Source organism: Canis lupus, chromosome 21, assembly GCF_048164855.1.
Source record: "Canis lupus baileyi chromosome 21, mCanLup2.hap1, whole genome shotgun sequence".
In the NCBI taxonomy this organism is placed as follows: Eukaryota; Metazoa; Chordata; class Mammalia; order Carnivora; family Canidae; genus Canis; species Canis lupus.
Window position 1 is genome coordinate 51,553,217 of NC_132858.1, and position 7,260 is coordinate 51,560,476.

General features: G+C 34.3%; 1 pseudogene; it reads left to right on the forward strand.

Moving 5' to 3' along the window:
- The first annotated feature begins 4,405 nt into the window (after positions 1 to 4,405).
- On the forward strand, positions 4,406 to 6,165 carry LOC140613189 (14-3-3 protein zeta/delta pseudogene; annotated as a pseudogene).
- The last annotated feature ends 1,095 nt before the right edge of the window (positions 6,166 to 7,260 follow it).

Consider the following 7,260-nt stretch of genomic DNA (forward strand, 5'->3'; position numbering starts at 1 on the left):
AAAAAAAAATCTAATTGTGTACTTTGACTCTGTGAAGAATAGTTTTTGTTGTGGTTATTATTTTGAAGACATTAAGACATTTCGTTTCAATAATCCTGCTCTTCTCACTATAGATGTTAATATTTGCTTAATGTACTTAAAAGCCTTAAATTAATTGAAAAGTAACAATTATTGAGAAAAAATGACATTAATAGTGTTAAATCATCTTTTAGAATCATTTTGGATTTACTGTGAAACATTTTTTAAAAGTATAATTTAGGAAGAATTGGGTTCTTTTTCAAATTTCAAAAGTGGTAGAGGAGAAGAAAAGAAGGCTTGTCAGCCTTCTGATAACTGGAAAGAAGTTTTCAGTTCTAAATTAAGACAGTAACATTTTCAGTAAAAACATACAAAAGACAACCACAAGTGTCTCCCTAAGCCTCGTTGCTGTCTTTTGCAATTTTACTAGAAACTATTGTGCATTTTTGGATAATTAAACCCTTTATCCTTGAACAACAGGGACTTGAACTGTGCAGGTCCACATACAGGCAAAATTTTTACAGTGCAGTATGTGAAATGTATTCTTTCTTTCTTATGACTTTCTTAATAACATTTTCTTATCTCTACTTAATTGTAAGGATATAGTTTATAATACATATCTAACATATGCATTCATTGACTATGTCATCAGTAAGATTCTGGTCAAATATTCGTAGTTAAGTTTTCAGGAGTCAAAAGGTGTGGATTTTTGACTGTGGGAGGTCCACACCCTTCATCCTTGCATTGTTCAAGCATCAGCTGTGTGTATATATAATGCACGATTATTTATAATAATACATAAGATATTCTTTTAAATAATTTAAAGAAAAATAGTTAAAAGATAAAACTACCTAAAACAATGCTACTTTCTAAGGGCATCGCTAAATAGGCCTTCACACCATGTTTCTTAAAGTTCTCTTAGAAAATGATTTTTTTCATACAGTAGAATCTGAAGGGAACAAATTTTTACCACAAAATTAATGCCTGATATTTGTCTTCTCTCAACTTTTCCCTTGATTTAACATCTAGATAACCAGGCAAGCATAGAATTCTTAAAGTCATCCTCTCTCATGTCCTTGGGGGTTGGAGGTACTACTCCCACTGTGCCATTTCCAGAGTATTTTCTCAGGGGATTATGTGGTTGGTTTATCATGAGCACTTAGAGTGTTTAAATCTATTATTTGTTACGTGATATCTGTGACATGGAACCACTTGAAATCATTTTCTTCACTAATGTTGAATGGCTTTATCTTAGAATTAAAATTACAATTAGGACAATGGTCTCCAGATGGGTTTTGGGCTTCAGTTGATCATGAATTATTTTCTTTGAATTTCAGGGACTTAAAATACATCGTAAAACACACAATCCTCCCTATTATTATATTTTAACTTATGCTTTCACAAAATGATGTCATTAGTTATTTGGACTCCACAAGGAAATACCTTTAAATATTTTAACAATATTCTCTAAAAAGAAACATAAGCTATACTTACCTTTGGTTTTAATTCTTGATATATGTTTTGGGCTAATTATTTTAGGCAGTAAAAAACTTATTGAAATATTTAATAGAACACTAGTTTTTGAAAATAAAAGTTACCTAACAAAAATAAACTATACTAAAATAGATAGTTTGCAAAAAGTGCTAATGTTTTGCAAGCTAATAAGGCATGCTCATTTTTATAAGATTTATATTTGTATTTTATTGCTGAATTATTTTATTATAAAAGTTACATTTGCTTGCCAAAATATCCATTGATCTTAACCATTTCTGATTTTGTCTGGAATTGCAAATCACTCAATCAGAATTTATTAAAGGGAATCTGGGCCTTTACAAAGGAGGTAACATTAGAAGACTTTCCTTCCCCAGAGGACTCAGCCTTTTGTTCCCTCTTTATAATACAGCAAATTTCTCACTCAGGTAAGAAAAAAAAAATGTAGGTGGCAATATACCTTTTCATAATAAAGTGGATATCTGGCTATGTAATTTCCATATATAAGGTCTTAGATTTCTCAACACTTAGAAATCCCCATAGGTCAAAATTTGTGGATCATCCATTCCTGGTGAACTGGATAATTATATCAGCTTAGACACTATTTTTGGACAACACAACTGTTAGAAAACAAGACAATAGGCCCAAAATGGAGTCACTCATGCTAAGATACATATCAAGTCAAGACTTAATATAATTACAGCTTTAGCTCTCTCAGTTGATCAGGAATTGTCTGACCAGCACTAGTGAGATAACAGTGCTGACAGACTTCTGTCCTCTAAGGGAAATTAACCTTGCAGTAACCATATACTAGTATAACTTCTTTGTTCCTGCGCCCTTCTGCCTATAACAGTCTTTCATTTTATATAGCTCCTTGGAGCTCCTTTCTATCTGCTAGATAGGATCCTGCCTAATTTGAATGGATTTTTTTTTCTCAAACTCTTAAAATTTGTAAGATGCCTCAATTTATTTTTAGACAAAACACTAGACTTCATGGTTCCAAGATTTTTTAATTTGACAATCACTTAACTTTGTGGTATCTTACACATCAAAGAAGAATGACAAAATATATTTTTCATATTTTTGTGGATTTAATTTCAATATCCCTGTTGCACAGCCTACCACCTTTACTATATTGGTTATTCTAGTTCACAAATGGTTATCATTTTATTTTGAAATGTTTAAGAGGTTCTTTTTCTATATAATATTTTAATTACCTTATCAGTATTATTCCCTTGTAAAATTTGGTAATATTCATATTCTAAAAGAAAAAAATAGATGCAAATCAAAATATAAAGCAGTGTTGACTTATCTTTGTCTTAAACATTAGAAGAAAAACCCATTTACTCTTTTAAAAATACTTTGTTAAATTACTGAGACCCTACAATCTGGTAATTGTTATAAAAAATATCAGCACTTTTGTGGGTTCTTGAGGTTTCCTGGGAAGCTAGAGTGGAAAAGAGTCAAACAGAAGTAAAATACATATGTATGTTCTCACTCTTATCCAAGAAAAGTGCAGCCTGGTCCTGGATGCCTATGAGCACTGCCTGCTGCCCTACTTGAGGAAAATAAGCAAAGCTGCTGCATAGACACATTGGCTTTACTCATGATTAATAATTAATAATTGTAAAATTAAAATAAAAAGATAGTTGTAAATGAAAGCTTATTTTTTCATAATAATTGTATGTTTCCCAATATAGTCAGTGCACTAAGAGCAACTGCTTTCATTGTTTACCATTTATTAATATTGGTTCCTAGGAGATTGGATTTCTGATGTCCTCAAATCAGGCATCAAATGTAGGATACTGGGATCCCTGGGTGGTGCAGCGGTTTAGTGCCTGCCTTTGGCCCAGGGCGTGATCCTGGAGACCCGGGATCGAGTCCCACGTCGGGCTCCCGGTGCATGGAGCCTGCTTCTCCCTCTGCCTATGTCTCTGGTCTCTGCCTCTGTGTGTGTGTGTGTGTGTGTGTGTGTGTGACTATCATAAATAAATAAAAATTTTAAAAAATGTAGGATACTTAGTTAAATTAATTTGAATTTTATCTAAATAGCCAATCATTTAAAAAATTTTTGGTATCAGTATATTTTAAATATTGTATGGGTCATATTTATGCTCAGAAAAAAATATTTATCTTCTCATGTTTATTTGCTAAGTCCAGTAATCCTACATCAAATATACACATATGCTGGGAGAAAAAAAAAAATCCATCTACCAGTTTAGGTCTGACAATAGTCAGATGAAGAGAGAAAACTTTATTATGCATGTGGGACAATTCAAATGAAGAGGCTCCCTAAACAGACAGGAATAAAGGTTTATATACCAATTTAATAGAGGAAAAAGGCAGGGTAGGACTTCTCTGGGATGTAAATGAGTTTTAAGGAGAGACAAATGGGCTTTTAGAGGAACAAATGGAAGGTAAGACAGTTTGTGGTAATGTTTGTGCAACTTCTCATCCCTGTGCTAATGGTCAGTCTCTTTCCCCAATGGAAGCTTCCCAGAGGGATTTATGACAGCTTCGTGTCCAGAATCTCTGTTTTTACGAAGAAAAGGGAACCTTCCAAAATGCTTCTTTCTGCATCTGCTGTATCTCAAATGTCTTCAGTTTGAAGTAGTTTTTATATTGTTGTAAATCCCTTCACATATGCTGGCAAACCAGTGTGGCTAGTGCTTATTGGTGCAATATTTTTAGGAGGCAGTTTGGCATTATCTATACTAGTATCTATTGATTTAACAATTATGCTTCATGGTATTTAACCTGAAAATATACACACAGGCCTTTACAAAGGTACATTTTGTTTTGGAATGCTTTTAACATTAAATTTTATTTTCAAATCGTAAATTAACAAAACACAAACAAAACAAGCACCTAATTGTTTATCAGAACAGGACATAAAAATGAGCTGGTGCAGAAGGCCAAACTGGCCGAGCAGGCTGAGCGATATGATGACATGGCAGCCTGCATGAAGTCCGTAACTGAGCAAGGAGCTGAATTATCCAATGAGGAGAGGAATCTTCTCTCAGTTGCTTATAAAAATGTTGTAGGAGCCCGTAGGTCATCTTGGAGGGTCGTCTCAAGTATTGAGCAAAAGACGGAAGGTGCTGAGAAAAAACAGCAGATGGCTCGAGAATACAGAGAGAAAATTGAGACCGAGCTAAGAGATATCTGCAATGATGTACTGTCTCTTTTGGAAAAGTTTTTGATCCCCAATGCTTCACAAGCAGAGAGCAAAGTCTTCTATTTGAAAATGAAGGGAGACTACTACCGTTACTTGGCCGAAGTTGCTGCTGGTGATGACAAGAAAGGGATTGTGGATCAGTCACAACAAGCAAACCAAGAAGCTTTTGAAATCAGCAAAAAGGAAATGCAACCAACACATCCTATCAGATTGGGTCTGGCCCTTAACTTCTCTGTGTTCTATTACGAAATTCTCAACTCCCCGGAGAAAGCCTGCTCTCTTGCAAAGACAGCTTTTGATGAAGCCATTGCTGAACTTGATACATTAAGTGAAGAGTCATACAAAGACAGCACGCTAATAATGCAATTACTGAGAGACAACTTGACATTGTGGACATCGGATACCCAAGGAGATGAAGCTGAAGCAGGAGAAGGAGGGGAAAATTAACCGGCCTTCCAACTTTTGTCTGCCTCATTCTAAAATTTACACAGTAGACCATTTGTCATTCATGCTGTCCCACAAATAGTTTTTTTTGTTTACGATTTATGACAGGTTTATGTTACTTCTATTTGAATTTCTATATTTCCCATGTGGTTTTTATGTTGAATATTAGGGGAGTAGAGCCAGTTAACATTTAGGGAGTTATCTGTTTTCATCTTGAGGTGGCCAATATGGGGATGTGGAATTTTTATACTAGTTATAAATGTTTGGCATAGTACTTTTGGTACATTGTGGCTTCACAAGGGCCAGTGTTAAAACTGCTTCCATGTCTAAGCAAAGAAAACTGCCTACATATTGGTTTGTCCTGGTGGGGAGTAAAAGGGATAATTGGTTCCAGATACAGGTGTAGTTATTGTGGATACTTTAAGGTTTAGAGCACTTACAAGGCTGTAGTAGAAATGGGTATCCCATAGATACTACATGTGAACCACAAGTATCTGTGGAATACTCATTCTCAATGTGCACACCTTTGACTACAGTTTCAGAAGTGTTCCTTTAGTTGTGACCCAATTTACTCTGGATAAGGGCAGAAACGGTTCACATTCCATTATTTGTAAAGTTACCTGCTGTTTGCTTTCATTATTTTTGCTACACTCCTTTTATTTGTATTTAAATGTTTTAGACAACCTAAGAACAAATGTACAAGTAAAGATGCAGTAAAAATGAATTGCTTGATATCCATTACTTTATGTATATCAAGCATAGCAGCAAAACAAAAATCCCATGTATTTAACTTTTTTTTTTTTTAGGGTTTTTTTTTGTTTGTTTTGTTTTGGTTTTTTGCTTTTGTGATTTTTTTTTTTTTTTGATACTTGCCTAACATGCATGTGCTGTAAAAATAGTTAACAGGGAAATAACTTGAGATGATGGCTAGCTTTGTTTAATGTCTTATGAAATTTTCATGAACAATCCAAGCATAATTGTTAAGAACACGTGTATTAAGTTCATGTAAGTGGAATAAAAGTTTTATGAATGGACTTTTCAACTACTTTCTCTACAGCTTTTCATGTAAATTAGTTTCTTGGTTCTGAAACTTCTTTAAAGGAAATTGTACATTTTTGGAAATTTATTCCTTATTCCCTCTTGGCAGCTAATGGGCTTTTACCAAGTTTAAATACAAAGTTTATCATAACAAAATACTACTAATATAACTACTACTGTTCCCAACCATGTCCCATATTCCTCCCCTACCCTGGGGGGGGGGGGGGGAGCTTTTTTTCAGAGACAGGGGATTGATTGGAAAAAAGTAATGCGTTCCATTTAAAATTTTGGTATATGGTATTTTCTAACTTAGGAAGCCACAATGTTCTTGGCCCATCATGACATTGGGTAGCATTAACTAAGTTTTGTGCTTCCAAATCACTTTGGTTTTAAGAATTTCTTGATATTGTTATAGCCTGCCTTCAATTTTGATCCTTTATTCTTTCTGTCAGGTGCACAGGATTACCTTTTTTAGCCTTCTGTCTTGTCACCAACCATTCCTACTTGGTGGCCATGTACTTGGATAAAAGGCCGCATGATCTTTCTGGCTCCACTCAATGTCTAAGGATACCTTGCTTCCTTTGCTTGCATCCCACAAACTATTTCCCTCATCCTATTTACTGCAGCAAATCTCTCCTTAGTTGATGAGATTGTGTTTATCTCCTTGTAAGCCCTACCTATCCTGAATGGTCTGTCATTGTCTGCCTTTAAAATCCTTCCTCTTCCTCTCTTTAAATAATGATGGGGCTAAGTTATACCCAAAGCTCACCCTACAGACTATTTCCTCAGTACCTTGCAGAAAACACCAAACAAAAATACCATTTTAAAAGAGGTGTATTTTTTTTTCTTTTAGAATGTAAGCTCCACAAGAGCAGGGACAATGTTTTCTGTATGTTCTATTGTGCCTAGTACACTGTAAATGCTCAATAAATATTGATGATGGGAGGCAAAAAAAAAAAAAAAAAAAAAAAAAAGAACAGGACTTGTGAAATCAGCCTTGATGAAACTATATAATGAAATACTAAGTAGCACTTAAAAAATAAGCTAGATTTATTTATATTAATATAAAAATACGCATTATGATTTTATGA